A 20,411-nucleotide genomic window follows, 5' to 3' on the forward strand; every position below is an offset into this window, starting at 1 on the left:
TGAGTATTTGACTTGTATATATTACATTAAAAGATTTTTAAAAACAGAAAATGTTCACTAACTTCACGCACTTCCAATAAAATTCTCTCCAACCAGTGAAAAAGTTCTGTTTTAATGTGCCTAGATTGTTTAGGATTCTCCCTTTCAGACTGCTGTTAACTCTTTAAGAAAGCCTAGAAGGAGCTCTGACAGTTGATGGCAAGAACTCTGTACTTCAACCCACGTTGGCATCATAGAAGGTTCCTCTCTCAAGACTCCCTGCTGTTCACAAGACGTCAAAATTCGGAGGTCTGGTGTGCCGCTGTGCATGTGGCTGCATGGACATCAAGGAGGACGTGCCTCTCAGTAGGCCTTCCATATGTGCAGCGCCACCATTACGATCGTGTGATTTTAACAACCCACGTATGGTCCCTGAACTCAGTTTCATCTTCAAATTGATCAGGACTAGAAAACTGCGTGGAAGCCACTCACACATTAAACTAAGACCCAGTGCAGCCAAATAAGTAAATAAATATACAATAAAAAGATTTTAAAAAACATGCTGCATCCATATAGGCTTCCCTGGTTGGTAAAGAATCCACCTGCCAACGCAGGAGACTTGGGTTCGATCCCTGGGTCAGGAAGATCCCCTGGAGAAGGAAATGGCAACCCACTTTAGTATTTTTGCCTGGGAAATCCCATGGACAGAGGAGCTTGGCAGGCTACAATGGGGTCGCAAAGAGTCAGACATGACTTAGCGACTAAAGAACAACAACATATCCACGTATTGGAATATTACCAGCAATTAACAGGAATGAAGGTTAAGAGGTAATTCTCTGACTTCTCAGCAGACTTTAAGACTCTGTGCTTTCACTGCTAAGGTTCAATCCCTGGTTGAGGAACTAAGTTCCTACAAGCCCTAATGCATGGCCAAAAAAAAAAAAACACAAGTTTACAAGATTAAGAAAATTGACCTGGGGTCATATATAACAGTGGCTCTCAAGCTTGGCTGCTCTTAGAATCACCTGCGGAAATTTTGAAACTCCCAATCCCCAGGCCTAACCTACAATTACATCGGAAGGTCAGAGATGGGATCCAGGTGATTTCAATATGTAGTCCATGTTTCCAACCACTAGAGATAGGATGGCCTATTCAAACTCAATGCCAACAGCCATCCCACTGGAGAGAGGAGGAAAGGGACTGGGGGCTGGCGGGGAGTGCTACGCACCTGTAAGGAGCTGTTCCTTTCGCTCTTCCAAACCTGGCTATACTGACTCCAGGCACCCATAGTGTTAGGTACACAATACATTTAGTTTTCTATCAAAAGCAGGGCTTGTTCCTAATTCTTCCCTTGAGCACACAAGCTAACACCTTTTAGGTGTTTAGCAAATGTTTATTCCAAACAAAACAAAGGAAGGCAAAAATGAAGGGGGGAGGTGCCATTAATTTTCCACCCCCCTGGGCCCACCTTGCCAAACCAGCTGGTTAAAGCCTCCCACTCAGCAGAACTCACATTCTCCCAATTAAATATACACACAAACACGCTTGAGGCTGCAAGTGCCTACCTTGTAGGCTAGGGAGGCAAGGATGAAAAGGAAGAGACAATCCTGCCTCTGGGGAGCTTTCAGGTTAGAACCCGAGACTAAGACACACAAACAAAAGTTAAGCCTTTGAAGACTGATGGGTGATTGTGCGAACGAGCCTGATATTGGGCCTACCATGTGATGTGCGAGCCAGGCGAAAAGCTGCAGCTGCAACTAATGAGCAAAAAAAAAAAAAAAGTCAAGGGCTCAACAGACTCCCAACCCCGTGTCATAACCTGTCCCTTTGCCGGGCTCCTACAGCCCCAGCAACCCTGCTAGTAACCAAAGAAGGTTCCTCTAGGGCACAGTCTGTTATCAGATGCACCTCGCCTTACTCTGTCCGCGGCACCCTGCCCCGCGGCGTCAGTGTTTCCAGAAAAAGCATAGAAAAGAGAGAGTTGCAGATACACGGAGGAGGGGAAAGGGGGCTAATATTCCGGCAGAACTAGAAGCCGGGCCCTGCGTCCCGGCCCAGTTCCGCGTGGCTGTACGCCCGCAGGAACGTCTCAGGACCGCTTCTACTCTCGCCCCGGAGAGCTTTCGGAAAAGGCGACGCCTCTTCCCGCGGACGAGCCCCTCCGAAGGCCGCGGCCACCGCGCTCGTCGCCTCGAATTGCTACCCGCTCCCGGGGGCCCAGGGTACCTTACCTTCTTCCGCCCCCCGCACGCGCGCGACGTTACCCCGGCAACGCCGGCCGTGGGGGGCGGACACCGCTGCCGTCAAGCAGCGCGGCCGCAAAGCCGGGCGACTGCGCAGCCGTGGAGCCCGCGGGAGGGCCCGCCGGGTCTTTGCGCAGCGCGCATGCGCGGGGCCTGCAGGCGGGTCTCAGTGGGGTGTGAGTCGCGGGCGGCGCGTCCTCTTTCCTGCGCTTCCCGCGATTGTACCGATAGCCCCTCTGCACAGGTGCTGTTCTCGTTTAATCCCTACAGCAGTCCCACAAGATCCGTTTCACAGATGAGATCTAAGTTACTTAGCCAGTGTCACGTAGCTGGGAGGTATTGGCGTGACAGCGATAGGACGAGACACGAAGCCGGGCCTTAAGGAGTTGTGGTCCTCGGCCCTGGGGAGATGGGATGCTTGAAGCGACTGCACTTGCCATGACCCAAGGACAACAGGCCTGGCGTCAGACCTGCATTAGCATCCTCACCTCCCTCCTCACCAACTGTGTGATCTTTAGTGAGTGACAGCAAGAGCCTCTTTTTGAAAGTGAAAAGAGGAGAGTGGAAAAGTTGGCTTAAAACTCAACATTCAGGGCTTCCCTGGTGGCTCAGAGGTAAAGTTTCTGCCTGACAATGCAGGAGACACAGGTTTGATCCCTGATCTGGGAATACTCCACATGTCTCAGAGCAATTAAGCCCATGTGATACGGCTGTAGAGCTTGTGCTGTAGAGCCCGGAACCACAGCTGCGACTGCTGAGCCCATGTGCCACAACTGCTGCAGCCTGTGTGCCCTGGAGGCGCATGCTCAGCAGCAGGAGAAGCCACTGCAGTGAGGAGCTGGAGCGCAGCGGCTAGAGAGGAGCCCCACTTGCCGCAACTAGAGAAAAGCCCAGGCAGCAACAAGGACCCCACACAGCCAAAAATAAATAAACAAAAATTATTAAAAAAAAAAACTCAACATTCAGAAAACTAAGATCATAGCATCTGGTCCCATTACTTCATGGCACATAGATGGGGAAACAGTGACAGACTTTATTTTTGGGGGGCTCCAAAATCACTGCAGATGGTGACTGCAGCCATGAAATTAAAAGATGCTTACTCTTTGGAAGGAAAGTTATGACCAACCTAGACAGCATATTAAAAAGCAGAGACATTACTTTGCCAACAAAGTTCTGTCTAGTCAAGGCTATGGTTTTTCCAGTAGTCATGTATGGATGTGAGAATTGAACTATAAAGAAAGCTGAGCACCAAAGAATTGATGCTTTTGAACTGTGGTGTTGGACAAGACTCTTGAGAGTTCCTTGGATTGCAAGGAGATTCAACCAGTCCATCCTAAGGGAGATCAGTCCTGAATATTCATTGGAAGGACTGATGCTGAAGCTGAAACTCCAATACTTTGGCCACCTGATACGAGGAACTGACTCATTTGAAAAGACCCTGATGCTGGGAAAGATTGAACACAGGAGCAGAAGCGGGCAACAGAGGATGAGATGGTTGGATGGCATCACCGACTCAATGGACATGAGTTTGAGTAAACTCCGGGAATTGGTGATGGACAGGGAGGCCTGGTATGCTGCAGTCCATGGGGTCGCAAAGAACTGGACACAACTGAGCGACTGAACTGAATTGAACCGTTCTGAACCACAGTTTCCTCTATTAAAAAATGGGTCATCAGGATCATGAGGGATGAGCGAAACAAAGGTGCCTTGGGAATTATAAAAGCTTCTCCTACCTGGTTATTTTAAAGGAGGCCTGGTAGGGAGTGCAATATATACCTTCCTAAAATAAATCCCAGGGTCCCCAGCAAACATAACACACATGCTGGGCTATGTGGAAGGCAGGTGGCAGGAAAGGGTGGCAGATAATGCCAGAGAGATTAATGAGGCTGAGTGTGACGGGCTCTGAAATCCAGACCTTCCCCAACCTTCTCCTGTCTCCGGACCTTCGTGAACACTGTGGCTGCCACCTGGACCATCCTTCTCCTGGGTGTGCAGCAGTGACTCCTGGTCGCCCTGTAGGTCTCAGCTCAGACCTCTCTTCTTCAGGACACTTCCTCTTGCTTCCCCAGGCTGCCTTGGGTGACATTCCTCTGTGTTCTAGGATAGTCTGGTGCCCCCTGAAAAGAAGTAGTGAGAGTGTCAGTCACTCAGTCGTGTACCGACTCTTTGTGACTCCATGCATGGATTGTGGCCCACCAGGCTCCTCCATTCATGGACTTCTCCAGGCAAGAATACTGGAGTGGGTTGCCACTTCCTTCTCCAGGGATCTTCCTGACAAAGGGATTGAACCCAGGTCTCCCACACTGTCGGCTGATTCTTTACTGACTGAACCATCAGGGAAGACCTGGTGACCCCTGTGATGTCCCTAATTCCTGGTCCTCCTTAACTGGACGGTGAACTCCTGGCAGAAAGAGCCCCAGACATGGCACTTAGTGGGTACTTTACCTGCAGGGGCCTTGACTGCTCAGCTGAGGAGTTCAGACTTTAGAGAAATAGAAATCAGGGTAGGTTCCTGGTTAGAATGTTGCAAAAAAGGGAGAACTTCAGCAAGATTTGCAGAATGGTGATGCCAGGATGGACTGGGTTGGGAAGACAGCTGGAGGTGTGCTGTAATACTGCACCAGAACAAGGCGATGGAGGAAATACTGGAGTTGGAAGGAGAGGGTTTTTAAAATGAAAGAGAACACAAAGGTTGTCCAGTTCAACTTCCTTATTTACCCGGTAAGGAAAAAGGCTCAGAGTCGCCAGAGCAAGTCTGAGGGGGAGCTGAGACTAGAGCCAGGGCTGGGCAACTCAGTGGGTGCTCTGCGCTCAAGGGCTTGGGATGTGCCCACGATGGGCTCTCAGGGGCCATGATCTGGAGTCCTGTCCCCCCAGAGGGTCCCGAGAAAAAGCTAATGAACATGGTATTCTTGCACCAAGATTTTCTTCTTGGTGGTGTGTTTATTTGTCCCTTCTCCCCCTCCCCCACATGCCACGCAGGATCTGAGTTCCCTGAGCAGGGACTGAACCCGGGCCAGGGCAGTGAAAGCCCAGAATCCTAACCACTGGGCCACGAGGGAACTCCCAACAGTGTGTGTTTTAGACCTTTTGTTATGGCCCTTTTCAAACATACACAAAAGGAGAGAGAATAGCCTAATACCTCATCACTTCCAGCATCTTCAACCTTTGGTATCTTGATTCTTTTATACTGTCCATAAAACACACTTCTCTCCCACTGCTAGGGTGTTTTAAAGCAGCATATAATTTCACACTTTATATTTTGATATGTGACTCTAACAGGTAGGAATTTAAATTTTATTACATCCATATCCATATAGTTGCTTCTTGTTATTCACAGTAGTTCTGTAAAGTCACATGAACACGCAATTAGGGAATACTGAATCCCTGCTTCTAGGGGAAATACAGGCAGGTTCCCGCCAGCCTCCGGGCACAACATTTTCATCAACCAATTGATGTGCAGCCTTGTTTCATGTGTGCTTCTGCCTAAAAACACTTTACCTAATGTCTACAGTAGATTCATCAGCGTTGAACTCCTGGCCCATGTGTGTATAACTCACGAGTGAACCAAGGGCATCTAACACGTGCATCTTCTCGTGAGACACAGCACGGCCTTCTTGGCTTAGGAACAACGCGCAGCACCGCAGCACTCTGCCTGGGGGTCCATTTGAAAATCACCAACACAAAGCACAAAGATACGAAAAGCGTGGCGCCGAAGGGACGGCAAAAAGCACACCTGTTTATGACATGGGAGCTGAAACAAGACAGAGTATCAGCTGCTGACATCAGCTGAGAGCACGCCCACCGGGAGACTCAAATTTTTCTCCTCTCTGCGCATGTGCGTGTCTGTAAGTGACCTAGTACTGCGAATATTGGTTTCAACATTACAAATAAATTTTAGCCAGCAGGTGAATTTGCAAATACAGAATGTGCCAATAATGGGGACTGACTGTATAAATATATATACCCAATTTCATTAGCACATCTAACAAAATGAACAATAATCGTTAACATCTGTGAAATGTAACACAGGAGCTACATGTACTATTTGGGATATACGTATACTATAATAAATAAAAATCATTTATCTGAAACTCAGAATCAGTTGGGTACCTTGTATTTCGTCTGACCACCCTAATAATTTATCAGGCCTTTACATGTGCTAGCCACTTAGCATCTGACCTTGACTCTCATCACAGTCCTGTGAGATAGGTGTTCTCACTGGTATTTCACAGGTGAGGCTCCCTCCCTGCCCAGGTTTTCAGAGCTAGGAATTAGGGGAGGCCAGGCGACGCTCCATCGGTCTTGCATTCATTTTTGTCCATCATGTTTGATACGGGAGGGCAGTGCTTTGACAGAAGCACAGCTTGAAACACGTGTATGTGTGTTTGTGCGCACGCTCAGGGAAGTCTTGACTCTTTTTCAAGTCCGTGGACTGAAGCCCGCCAGGCTCCTCTGTCCATGGGATTTTCAAGGCAAGAATCCTAGAGTGGGTTGCCATTTTCTTCTCCAAGCATCTTCCCAACACAGGGATCAAACTCATGTCACTTATGACTCCTGCACTGGCAGGCGGGTTCTGTACCACTGTGCCACCTGGGACATGGAAATACAGAAATGCCCCAGAGGGAGTGTTGCGGGGTCGGGGCGGTAGCGGGGGAGGTCAGGGAAGACTCAGATGGGCTGAATAATCCGGGAGGCTTCCAGGAAGAGGTGGCCTTTGAGCTGATCCTGGAGAAGGGTGAGCCTGGAGGAGGAGGAGGGAGACAGCAGACAGTCAGGGGCACAGGGCAGGCCCACGTGCCAGGAGGTGTGGGCCTGGACTTTCTGGAGCAGGAAAGGAGCTGGGCCTGGCAGGGCAGGAGGTCGAAGCCGCCGATAAGGGCTGATAGGCAGGGCGGGACCCGATCTCGCAGGCGCTTGAATTCCAGGCTGGGCGTTTGGACTTTACCCCGCAGACAATGGGGAGCCACCGGCGTTTCTGAGCGGGGCAGGGCGGCCCCAGCTGTCGCCCCATTGTTTTTCTCAGACGGGTTGAAAGCCCTGCAGTATTTCCGCGCAGGCCACTAGATGGCGGTATTTTAGCAAATTTCAACTACCCAGCCTCCAGTTTTCGGCGAGGAAAACCAACACAAGCAGCCACCCAGCAAAAGGTTCTACGCGTCTACCCGCAGCATCGGCAACAAAAAACACCGGGCTGGAAAGGAAAATCAATCCGGGGACCGCAGTCTGGCTTCCCCCGGCCGGCGGGAAGAAACCTCAGATCATTTCTCTGCCATGAAGGAGAAAGGGTTCAAGATGTGCAGGAACGGGCGTTCCATTTTAACAAGCGCCCTGCAGACATTCTCCAACAATTTAGCCTCAGGGCAGCCCTTGGGAGGAGGTGCTGCCATCCCATTTTACAGCTGAGGCCACTGAGACGCTGAAAAAAACATTTGTTCAGTTATTTACGGAGCTGACACCAGGCTAGGCAGGGAGATAGAGCTGACAGCGGGTTTAAGGGGTGTGGGCCGGGAGAGGCCCCAAGGCTACGCTTTGCTGGGTCCAGGGCCCCCAGGGCAAGGTGCCAGTGTTACCTTTAGATCCTACTTTGGCTGCTAGAAAAACCCACAGCGTAGATGGTGGGAGCTGCTGGACTCCTACCATTTGCCTGATTCCAGCTGCTTTTGAGAGACCATCTCATATGATTCTCACAGCCACTCTGAATTAGCGGTTATCACACAATGGTTTTACAGGTAAGAAAACAGACTCAGAGAGGTGAAATGACTTGCCCAAGGTCACACTGGGGTTCATCACAGGAAGAGGAAGTTGATCCCACATAAGCTTACTCCTCCCTGTGATTAATGAAACAGATTTCGACATCTGGGTAAATTTCCTAGAAAAACCTGGGCAGAGATGGGACACATACAAAGATTTTTTCTTTTTTTAATCGAAGCATGATGGCTTGTGATTAAACAAGGAAACGACCTAAATGTCCATCCCTAGAAGAAGGGACGTACAGAACATGGGACAGAGGATTTATAAAGTGGAAAAGTAGTCTCAGCCATAATTCTTCTGTGCTCATTAGCATGGATAGATTTCACAAACATGTTTGCTGACAAAGGCAAGATGCAGAATGATATGAATCCTATGATACCTTTCCATTAAGTTAAAACACAGTCCCAACAGTATCAAGGCCTCAGTGTATGCACAGATATGTCAAACTATTTTAAAACAACAGGAAGGTTATGCACCAAATTCATTAGTTATCTGTAGGCCTCAGGTAGTACATAAGGGGTTTTTAGCTTTAGATTTTATTTCTTAAAGAAAAATTAAACTACAGAAGCAAACACAGGGGTAGAAATATATGCGATTGTTAATTTGGTACATTGACTTCTCTATTTTAATTTTTGCACAGAAAAGATGCTTCAGGTAACTGGATAAATACAAAGACAGGGAATGACAAAACCTAAATAATTTTCCTGCTTAGGATCAGCGGTTTGAAGATGACGGTTGCCCGTACTCTGGGAGGGCGGGAGAGGACCCTGGGGCAAGGTGATCAGAGGAAGGGGTGGGCAAATTCGGCCAGAAATGCACCGGCCTGGCTCTGGTGTTACGGGGGTCCAGGTCACCAGCAATCGCAGAGTAACAGCTCATCCTGGCAACGCCCAAGTGGTCCCAGCATCCTGTGCCTGCCACACCTGCCAGGGAGCAGCGGGCAGCCAGTGAGGCTGTGGGGACTCCAGGAGGGGGGCAGAGGGGACCAGGAGAGGGTGCAGAGGCCCCTGGAAGACGCGGCTCCTGTGTGGCTGGACATGGCTCCACCCTCTGGCTTCACTCCCTCCGTCCCTTTCCTTTGGTCATTTTCTCTGGACTCCTGATCACATGGACCACTTAATGTGTGGCCTGGAGGGGTCACACCCCCTCCCAACAGCAGGTGCTGCAAGCAGAAACTGAAGGCAGTTTTCGCTCTGCCTGCCTCCCAGGGCTGCAGTGCCCAATGTGGCAGGTCTTTAGTGCTCTGCAAACTATCGATCACTACACAAAGTCTTCTCACTTTTCCTCGTTCTCTACATTTGTCCTATTGCACAAAATGAAAAAAGATCCGTGTCAGTTCAGTTCAGTTGCTCAATCGTATCCGACTCTTTGCGACCCCATGGACTGCAGGGCGCCAGGCTTCCCTGTCCATCCCCAACTCCTGGAGCTTGCTCCAACTCATGTCCATCAAGTCGGTGATGCCATCCAACCATCTCATCTTCTGTGGTCCCCTTCTCCTCCCGCCTTCAGTCTTTCCCAGCATCAGGTCTTTTACAATGGGTCACTTTTTCCCATCAGGTGGCCAAAGTAGTGGAGCTTCAGCTTCAGCATCAGTCCTTCCAATGAATATTCAGGACTGATTTTCTTCAGGATGGACTGGTTTGATTTCCGTTTCATTTTCCCTGCATTGGCTCATTTTCCCACTCACTCATTCCTCCCAACAGCTCCGTTAGTGCACACCTTTATTCTTCCCATTTTGAAGATAAGGAGACTGAGTGGGAGAAGTTATGTAACTGACCCAAGGTAATCCAGCTAAGAAGTGGCAGAGGTAGGAATCAGACCCAGCTCTGCCTGACTTTGGGCTTCCCAGATGGCACTGGTGGTAAAGAACCCCCCCTGCCAGTGCAGGAGAGGTAAGACGCTGCTTTGATCCCTGGGTCAGAAAGATCCCCTGGAGGAGGGCATGGCAACGCACCCCAGTATTCCTGCCTGGAGAATCCCATGGACAGAGGAGTCTGGGGGGCTGTGGTCCATAGGGCCACAGAGAGTTGGACACGACTGAAGTGACTTAGCAAGCATCAGATCAGATCAGATCAGATCAGTCGCTCAGTCATGTCTGACTCTTTGCGACCCCATGAATCACAGCACGCCAGGCCTCCCTGTCCATCACCAACTCCCGGAGTTCACTCAGACTCATGTCCATCGAGTCAGCGATGCCATCCAGCCATCTCATCCTCTGTCGTGCATACACACTGCCTAACTGCAGGGCCGCTATGCTGTATTGATAAGATATGCTTGATGGTCTCATATCCTAAAAAGGAGAATCTGGGGTTTTGTTCTGCTTTTTTTCTCTTCCTTATAGAAATTTTCTTTGTTCCAAGTTGCTCTTGTGTGTGACCGCCTCCCCCTCCCCCCAACCTGGCCCCCTCTCTGAGCTCAGGGTGTCATTTCCTGGGTGGTTGACGAATTCATTGGTCTGCTCATAGGAGAGGCAGGAGGAGAAGCCCAAGGTGGCCCAAACCTGGCTTTCCTCTTTTCTGGGCACGTCCGCCTCCGATGTCAAAAGGCCTGGATTCCAGGCAAACCAGAAATAATGCCCCAGTCATCAGATTTGAAACCAAAATTCAGCAAAGACATGTATTTGCTGCCAGAAAGCAAATAGCTTTTTCTTTTCTTTCTCGTTTTTTTTCACCCAAACAAAACATCCTCTTATGAAATATGTCCAATTTGCAATATTTACTTTCCCTTTATTTAATAACAGGAAAGGGTTTGCTGGACTTCTGTTGATTTTTGCATTTCTTATTAAAATTCTTAAGGGGGTTTTGGGGGAACTTAATCAGCAGAAAAAGGAGAAGGAAAAAAAAATCGCATCTGCATTCCACAGGCCTTATTAATGGAGGAAACTTGCTGTTTGTTTAAGAGCATTTTCTGATGGGAGAAGGCAAATGGTCACGTGTTCCAGAGCCTCTGACTCCTATTCTTGACCATGCCTCCTCCTCAGCTGCCTCTACAGCTCTGAACGCCTTGTCTGAAGCTCTCTGCCCGAGAAGATGGGGCTGCTCCGAAGCTTTCAGCCTGAGAAGATGACCCCTGCCAGGCCGGGAGGGAAGCTAATGTTCACTGAAGATCCGAGTGCAGTTCTCTGAGCCCACAATCTCACTTCACCTCAAGTCAGCCCGCCTGGCAACCCTGGCTAGGCAGACAAGAAAACAGAGGCTTAGAAGAGTGAGGCCCCGTGTCCAAGCTCCCTTTCCTGGCGGCTTACATTCCTTGGGATGAAACGGAAGGGAGTCCCAGGAGTCATGGAGTCTTGCCTCCAAGGGCACATCTCTGGGCTAGCTAGACAGTGTCTCATCTTGAAGGATCAGAGAGGTTACGGGCCTTACTCAAGGCCCCAGGGCACGAGGCTTGTGGAGCTGGGGTTTGAGCTGTGCTCTGCCTGACTCTCACATCCACCTTTATTTCGCTTCACCACACCTACTCTCTGGGGCCAAGAGCAGTGTCGTGTTTCTTGTAACGAAATACCTCACTCTCCTGAGGTTCAAATTCTGCCCCCCGCAAGAGGTCTTGGTCCTGCCTCTTCCTCGGTTCTAGAATCTGACTGCAAGTAACTATAAGGGCTTTGTTTTGATATGTTCATTCTACCAGACATATTTATGCAACATGATTTTTATTATATACATTATATAATCATTGTAACATGTTTATTTCTAGAATAGTGCCTCATGTGGGGTCTTTTTTCTTTTTTCAATAATTTTTTTTTATTTTCGGCTGTGCTGGGTCTTTGTTGCTGTTTGGGTCCCTTTTCCAGCTGCGGTGAGTGGGGGCCACCCTCTAGCTGCGGTAGGCGGGCTTCTCTTGTGAAGCATGGGCTCCAGGGCGAGGGCGGGCTTCAGTAGTTGCGGCACGCGGGCTCGTGAGTTGCAGTTCCTGGTCTGGAGAGCACACTCTCGACAGTGGTAGCCCATGGGCCTAGTGGCTCCATGGCGTGTGGGATCTTCCCAGATCAGGGATCAAACCCTTGTCTCCTGCATGGACAGGCGGACTCTCTACCACTGAGCCACCAGGGAAGCCCACCAGGCTGTCTTAATAAAAGGCCTTGCGGACAGCTGGGTCTCCACGCTCCCCTTCTCTAGAGAAGCGAACTGAGGAGGAATTTGCCCCAGGTCCTGGAGGCCAGAGCCAGGTTCCAGTCTCCTTGGCCTCTCAGCTTGGTGCAAGCAACAGCTACCTTCCCGTTCATCTAGCCCCCACTCCGTGTGGCCCCGAGGGGGAGGTTAGGGCATTCAGATAAGCCACACATCGTATGTAATGTCAAAGTTCTCAGGGTTCCAGCTGTGGAGCAGGTGCTTGGAAAAGTTACTCTTGTAAACGTGGCAAATGCTACAATGAAGGGTTTCGGGGAGGGGGGCAGGGCTCAGCAAAGACTTCACGGAGGAGTGGATGCTTGAGCTGGGACTCAAAAGAATGAGGACGGACTGGCCAAGTCGGGAAGGCACTGCAGGCTGCAGGCCCCACCTAAGCAAAGGCCCAGAGGTCTGAACACACAGGGGATATTTAGGAGCGATCCAGTGGTCTGCTGGGGAAGAGAGGCAGGCCTAGAAGGGAGACTGGGGACCAGGCTGTGAAAGGCCTGGAGCGCTATCCAGGGGATGCAGGAAATGCTGAAGGAGGGGAATGACTCAGTCAGATTTGGGTTCTGAAGATCCCCCTAGATGCCAGAGGGCAGAAGAGGATACAGAGGGTCTGAGAGGCCCCGGGAAGGAGGCAGCTCCATGTTCCAGGCCAGAGATCCCTAGGCCTCCCCACCTAAGTCCTCCTCCTCCTCCCACCCTTGAATGAAATCCTCCTGTCCCTGCTGTTCCAGGAGCCCCCTCCACCCCCGAACCACAGGCCTGCCTGGAGCCCCTCTCACTGGTTCCTGGAGTTCTGACTTCTCAGGCGGCTGTTCTGCACTGTCAAGGTCCTCTCTGCCCATGGACCTTAACCTGGTCAGAGCCCTCCAGGAGAGTCCGAGGAAAGCCTTGAAAAAATTGCACAAGGATGGAACTGTTCTAAACACGGAACCTGTGTGTGGAGTCTCACACACAGCTCAGCTTCAGAGCCCCTGAAGCTGCTTTCACTTACGGGAGGGGGCAACTCCAAGACAACACCCTAAAAATGATCAGCTCCACTCTGCGAATCCCCAAGGCATGCAGAGGCAGTCCAAGGAGGCAGAGGAATTAGGAGTGAAGACCGACCGCCTTGAGAGTTCAAGCATGGACCCAGGAGGGCTGTCAGGCCAGCGGGAGCTGGAGATGAATGTAGCAATGTTTCTAAAGAGAGACCGTGTCCATCTGAAGGGCTGGGCAGCTGGAGAAGTAGAGGACAGAAAAAGGAGGATGCTGTCCTGGCCAAGGATCATTCGGGGGCATCCCGGCGGTAGGTCCAGCTTGCTCTGACACCCTGAAGCCCTGGAATCGCATAACCGGCCCCTCCCTTCCCTCATTCTGTGCTCACCAAGCCTTGTTCTGATTAGAATTTGGCCTCCCCGTGCAGGGTGCCCACAGGGAGCTGGGGTGTTGGCTGGGGGACACGTGTATCCGGTCCCTTTGGCAGTTGTGTTTCTCGTTGCAAATTAGTAAATTGGGAACAGACAATTCACAGAAGAAGCAATACAAATGACTAAGAAGCACATGAAAAAAAAAAATTTCATCCTCACCAGCATTCAAAGAAATGCAAATTCAAACCAAAACCAAGATTGTTTTCTAGCTATTAAAGTAGAAAGGATTTCTTTAAGTTAATACATACTGCTGGGAAAGGGGTGATATAGGAGGCACCCGACGTGCTGCTGATGGGTGCGCCATGCTACCTACTGGGCTGGCCGAGTCATGCCTTTACATCCTGCAGCAGAGAACCGTGCAATCCTGGTGTGGAAGGAGTGGCTGGGGGGCCCTCTGTGTGAATCTGTTCACCAAATGTTTAGGGAGCACCTAGTATGTGGTGGGCTTCCCTGGGGGCTCAGACGGGAAAGAATCCGCCTGCAATGCGGGAGACCCAGGTTCGATCCCCGGGTCGGGAAGATCCCCTGGAGGAGGAAATGGCCACCCACTCCAGTATTGTTGCCTGGAGAATCCAGACAGAGGAGCCTGGTGGGCCACAGTCCATGGGGTTGCAAAGGGTCGGACATGACTGAGCGACTGACGCTGGTCTGCGCCAGGCTGGTGAGACACCAGAGAGGGAGGGGCCACACAGAGATCTCACCCCCAATGCCAGAGGGCCCCAGACCAAGAGGGAGGCTGGAGACCAGTTCCTGGTGGGCTGGAGGGGAAGGAGACGGAGGGGAAGGCATGGGAAGATGGAGCAGCTAGCCTCCAGCTCGCCCCGCCCCACAATTTCAGTTCTCCCCTGGTTCCAGGCCCGCCTCAGGCTCCTCTAGGTGGATCCCTGGGCGTTTCCTAGAGTCGAAGTCTGCCCACTTGTCCACTCCCCAAAGCTGATCCAACTGCGTCGGGCTGGGCTCAGGCGGGACCCCAGGCATTTCAGATGTGTGGCCAGGGGCTGCGAACCACTGAGAAAATGGAAAGAAACTCATGCAAGTCACAGTGAAGCCCTCCGGCGTTGGGGCCCCCGGACCTGGGTCTCGGGCGGGTCACGCGCTGCCTGGGTCACCTGAGGCAGGACGTGTGCCCTCCCGGGGCTGTGGTTCGCTTCTCTGTCAGATAGAGAGCAGGTATTTGGGTTGGGGTCCCACGAGAGTGCCCGCCAGGTCGGGTGATCTTCATGGTCACGGTGCCAGGTCGGCCAGATACCATGACTCGCTGCCCTCTGGGGGGGACCAGGGACACGGGGCTCCCAAGGCTTCTGAAAACCACCCCGGAGAAAGACGTGAGACTGAAACAGCTCTGACCAGCCACGTGGACTTTCTCTGTGAACTTGGAGACCACCTGCCCGGTTTCCCTCGTGCTGTGTTGTTGTGTTAGTCGCTCAGTCATGTCCGACTCTGTGACCCCGTGGATGGCAGCCCGCCAGGCTCCCCTGTCCATGGGATTCTCCAGGCAAGAATACTGGAGTCGGTAGCCATTCCCTTCTCCAGGGGATCTTCCCAACTCAGGGATCGCACCTGGGTCTCCTGCAGGCAGACTGAAGGTGGATTCTTTACTGTCTGAGCCACCAGGGAAGCCCATGGTTTCATTTAAGGGGCTGGAATCCTCGTTCCAGCTGACTGTGCAGTTTGGGAGATAACCGCATGGCTCCAGCCCCAGAGTCCTGATTCGGGAAGGGACGGAGCTGGTTTTCCACGCCGGGATCACGGGCCCCACTTCCATGAGGACAACCAAGGGTACCAGCTCTCAGCGCCCGCCTCTCGCGAGCTGTGTGACCTGGGGTGAGCAGAGCCACCTCTCTGAGCCTCAGGGTCTCCTCTCTACTGTGGAGATAACGGGTCCCTGCCCCAGCTGGCTTTGAGGGAGAATGAGTGGCGTTGAGGGCTTCCCGGGGGTGCTGGGGAAAAGAACCCGCCTGCCAATGCAGGAGACATTAGAGACACATGCGTTCGACCCCTGGGTTGGGAAGATCCCTTGGAGAAGGGAACGGCAACCCACTCCAGTATTCTTGCCTGGGAAAGCCCATGAACAGAGGAGCCTGGCCGGCTACAATCCATGGGGTCGCAAAGAGCTGGACACGACTCTGAAGTGACCGAGCACACACACACATGAATGGGGTTGATGCTAGTGCAGCTCTGAGCCTGGGATCCGGGCCTCCTGACGGCCCGTGTAGATGCTGGCCACAGGGGAGTGACGCCAGGGCACTGGAGGCCACGTGCTGCCTGCTTGGCTCACTGGGTGGGGACGGTGTTTCCAAGGGGGTGGGTCTCACCTGGGCAGCGGCTGGGGCCTTCCACTGACTGCCTTCCTGGGGGGTGAACTTTGACAGAGGGGGTGAGGGAGTGCGAGGTGACTACGGACACCCCAGGGGACAGCAGCCAGCAGTGGTGAGCCTTGGCCAGAGGCCCAGGGCCAGGGCCAGGGCGGCGGGGGGAGGGGGCGGAGCCGGGCAAGTGAACTTCAGGCCGTTACGGGCAGGGTGACTCATCTGTGCCAACCGGCTGGTGAGACATAGAGAAACTCGGGGACAGGAAGATCAGTGGGATAACACTTTCAAAAAGTTCTTTGAAAAGGGTGAGTCGACCTAAGAGCAAGAGCTCTGGGCTTCAGACAGAGTGGGATGCCCAGCCTGCTTCTGGAACCCTCCTGTGATCTTGGGCTTAGCCTCGTGGGGCCTCCGTTTGCTCATCTGAAAGGAGGGGGCAGTGGGCAGGATAACGGGCCGGGTACACAGGGGTCTGGCCCAGGACCACCCCCGGCAGCCGTGGGGCCCTCAGCCAGGAGGGATGTCGGCCTTTGCCGAGTCTCTCTATACAGTTCGTCCCCATCCTTCGGCCTTGCCCGATTCCCCCGCGTGTACAGGCCCTCCCCTCTGCTCCATACTCTCACGACCTTTCATCTCAGCCTTTCCCACAGCCCTTATCAGCCTAGGCCTGGCGTGCACGGCTGTTTAGTGAGCGTGCCTTATCGCCCCCGGGGGGCATGGGTCTTACTCATGTCTGTACCCACCGGGCCCAGCACACAGCCTCCAGCCTCTCCAGAGAGGCTTCGCCGGACGCTTGAGGACTGGTCAGGAGGCAGAAATGGCAGCTGAGTGGTAGCCGTCTGTGTTCTGACACCCGAAAAGAGTATGCCCTTTGCAGTAATGAAAACGGGAGGAAGGAATTTGTAAATGTGTTTTCAAAAATTCTACAGACTTCTTTTGACGGGTACGCTTGAATGCATCTTCACAGTGAATATGGTTTCCTGCGTCTGGTTTTTAGGCTGTGATATGCAGAAAATGAATGAGAACTTGCTGCAGGATCCACGGGATGAAAGGTCCCCCTGGAAGGTCTGAAAGCTGGCCTGCATGGAGAAAGCGCCCGCCATCAGCAGAGGCCAAAACAGACAGAAAGAAAAAGCACCCCACTCTTGAAGTCTGGAGAATTCTGGGGCCTGTACCTGCGTGACCTTGTGTGATGTGACCCCCCCTAAGCTGGCAGGGGGTGGGTGGCCCTTGAGGTCCGCAGAGCTGCCCTTGTGAGGACAGCAATGTGCAGAGCCTCGGGCAGGTAGTGGGCATTTTGAGATGCCCACTACGCTTCCCTTCACTGCTTCGCAAGGATACACCAACTTATCTTTTGCACTCGTTCCAAGAGGTTCAAAGTGACTTGTATGTAGTAAAATGACCTGAATCTAACTCTAAGAGCAAGCCCAGCCCAACCCCTCTTAAATGGATAGACCTCGATTTTGAGTCTCCACTAAATAAGAAGCGGGGTGGGAGACGCTGCTGGGGTGAGGGGCATGGGGATCAGCCAAGAACTGAGCTGGGCAGGATCTTGGGGAGCTAAACACCTGGTCGCTGGGGTTTTCTTCAATGAGAAGGTTCCAGAACTACTTTGAACAGAGCTGGACCATTACTGCGTGCTCAGTCACTCAGTCGAGCCCGACTCTTTGCGACTCCATGGACTGTAGCCCGCCAGGCTCCTCTGTCCGTGGGATTTCCCAGGCAAGAATGCTGGAGTGGGTTGCCATTTGATGTCTCCAAAAACAACCAGCTAGGAAATAAAATCACTCATCTGCCAAATATTCATTGAGCTGAGAAGACTCTCTTCCTTCTTTCCTTCCCTCCTCTCCTGCCTCCCTCCCTCCCTCCCTGCCTCCCTCTCTGCCTGTCCTCCTCTCCTCCCTCCCATCTTCTCTATCAGTGGGTAATTTTCTGCCTAGTAATTTTCTAAACCTAACTCTCCAGGTCAGAAACGCCTGTGGTGTTTCTGTTCTTTCTTCTCGCCTGTCACAGGGTAGGAACCCCGCTGCTCTGAGCTCCTGATTTGCAGCCAGTATAACCGGCCTGAGGGTCACGGGGCGAACAGCCCGGCTCGGTCTGGCTGGCCCTTGGGCAGGCCCTGTGTCCTCCACACCCTCTGCTTTCTCCTGGTTGCAGGTGCACTAGGAGCAGGTGATACCCTGGCCCTTCCGGCTCAGCCACTGCGACCCCCGTGAGGCCACCTGTTGGGTCTGAGAGTCCAGCCGACTGGGGTCCCCTCCCCATTCTACACTTATGGCTGACGGCCTTGGGCAAGGTACACAACAGCCAGTGGGTACCCAGGGATCCTCGTGGGATGTCCTCTTTATAGAGTCATGGTGGGAGTGAAGTGTCAAGCCTACAGATTAAAGTTTACGCCAGTGCTGGCATGGTGAGGCTCACTCTCGTGCCAAAGAGGGTGCACATCAGAGCCGTCTCACATTGACCTTGGGGCTTGGCCGGAGGTCTGCGCTCTGCCGATTCTTAAACTTGGCGACCATAACTTGCTAGCCTGGGGGCATCATACGATCAGACACCCATGGAAGGATGGGGTGCAGCAGGCTTCAGAGGCGCTCAGGCTGGGTCAGGGCTATGTCCCTGAAACCCTAAGCACCCCACCCAGGGGTTCCGCAGGCTGGGTGCAAGGGGTAGACACATCAAGCTGCACAGGTTGAGTTAAAGTCAACCCTGAATGCCTGGAGAGCACTCAGTGCTCACGCCCAGCCTACAGGCGGAGAGATCACACACGGGCTGGAAACACTGCCAGTCCCACCAGATTCCGCGGCCCAGCCAGGTCTGCAGCCCGAGGCTCCGCACTGGGCACCTGCATGAGTGGGGCCGGAGTCACGGTCCTCAGCAGTGTGCGCCCGTGTTACTGAGACGGACTTCACATCCCCCGCAAGCCACTCTTTCAAAGTGCATGACTGGGGGACTTCTCTGGCTCTCCAGTGGCTAAGATTCTGCCCTCCAATACAGAAGGCATGGGTTCAGTCCCTGGTCGAGGAACTACAGTTCCATGTGCCACAGGGGCAGGGCGGGGTGGGATGTGCGGCCAAAATTTTCTTTGCTATACAATAGGTCTTTGTTGGTTATCCATTTTAAATATAGCAGCGTGCTCGTGACCTTCCCCAAGTCCCTAACTATCCCTTCCCCCTGGCAGCTATTAACTGTTTTTTTAAAAAATCAAAGACTACAGTTGTTTGTTGAACACATTCCCAGAGTGGTGCAACCAATGATGATCACAATGAATTGTAGAACGATTTCAGCATCCTCCAAAGAAACTTCTTACCCCATTAGTTGAATCATTCCTCGTTCTCTCCTCCCTCCTGGCAACCACGAATTTACTTCCTGTCTTTATTGATTCCCCCATTTTGGACTTTTCATCTGAATGGAATCCCACAAAATATGTGGTCTTTGTCACTCCCTTCTTTGACTTGGCACAACGTGTTCAAAGTTCACCCACGAACAGAACATCTATCAGGACTTCATATATTTTTTTCTGGCCAAATAATACTCCCTTGTATGGACAGCCCACATTTTGTCGATCCGTTCATCTGCTGATGACCCTTTGGGTCGTTTTCACCTCTTGGCGAACTGTGAATAACACTGCTCTGAACATTCATGTACCAGCCTTTGTGTACAGATATGTTTTCCTATCACTTTTGAAAGTACCCAGGGGTGGATGGCTGGGTCATATGTGCTGTGCTTAGTCGCTCAGTCACGTCCAACTCTTTGTGACCCCATGGACTGTAGCCCACCAGGTACCTCTGTCCGTGGAGATTATCCAGGCCAAGAATACTGGAGTAGGGTTGCCATGCCCTCCTCCAGGGGATCTTCCCAAACTAGGGATTGAACTCAGGTCTCCTGCGTTGCAGGTGGATTCTTCATCGTCTGAGCCACCAGGGAAGCCCAATAATACTGGAGCTGGTAGCCCATCCCTTCTCCAGGGAATCTTTCTGACCCAGGAATGGAACTGGGGTCTCCGGGATTCCAGGTGGATTCTTTACCAGCTGAGCTACCAGGGAAGCCTGAGTAGCTCTACTGTCTGAGCTACCAGGGTCATATGGTAAACTGTATATTTAACTTTGGCTCAGACGGTAAAGAATCAGCCTGCAATACTGGAGACCCGGGTTTGATCCCTGGGTTGGGAAGATCCCCTGGAGAAGGGAATGGCTACCCACTCCAGTATTCTTGCCTGGAGAATTGCATGGACAGAGGAGCCTGGTGGGCTACAGTCCACGGAGAGGCAGAGTCGGACACAGCTGAGTGACTGACACATACTGTACACACACACAAACAAAGCATTTCCTACCCCGTGTTCCCACTGGAAGCACAGGGATGATCCAACTACCTGCTCCACATTCCCACCCACCCTCGCCACGGCTGGGCTTCTGCTTCAGTCATTCTGACAGAGGACAAGGGGCAGCGGTCGTTTTACCTTGCATTTCCCCCTCCTCCCTCTGAATCACATGGTCAGCTGCCCGGCCCCGGGTGAGACTCGGGATGAGGAAGAAGCAGAGCAGCCCGGAGGGGTCTGGACTCGGTGTCGGGGCCTGGGTGACAGCCTCAGCTTCAGCTTCAAAGGCT

General features: G+C 52.2%; 1 protein-coding gene across 2 annotated transcripts in view; it reads right to left on the minus strand.

Annotated features, from left to right (window-relative positions):
* The window catches only part of TSEN2 (tRNA splicing endonuclease subunit 2), a 44,068-nt gene extending 41,737 nt beyond the window's left edge, over positions 1-2,331 (minus strand). For both annotated transcript variants that reach the window (XM_005902842.3, XM_070360302.1), the window contains exon 1: positions 2,211-2,331. The gene's annotated coding sequence lies outside the window, so the exon portion shown is untranslated. The remainder of the gene's footprint in view (positions 1-2,210) is intronic.
* Between the last annotated feature and the right edge of the window lie 18,080 nt (positions 2,332-20,411).

The sequence above is a fragment of the Bos mutus genome, chromosome 22, assembly GCF_027580195.1.
Source record: "Bos mutus isolate GX-2022 chromosome 22, NWIPB_WYAK_1.1, whole genome shotgun sequence".
Lineage (NCBI taxonomy): Eukaryota > Metazoa > Chordata > Mammalia > Artiodactyla > Bovidae > Bos > Bos mutus.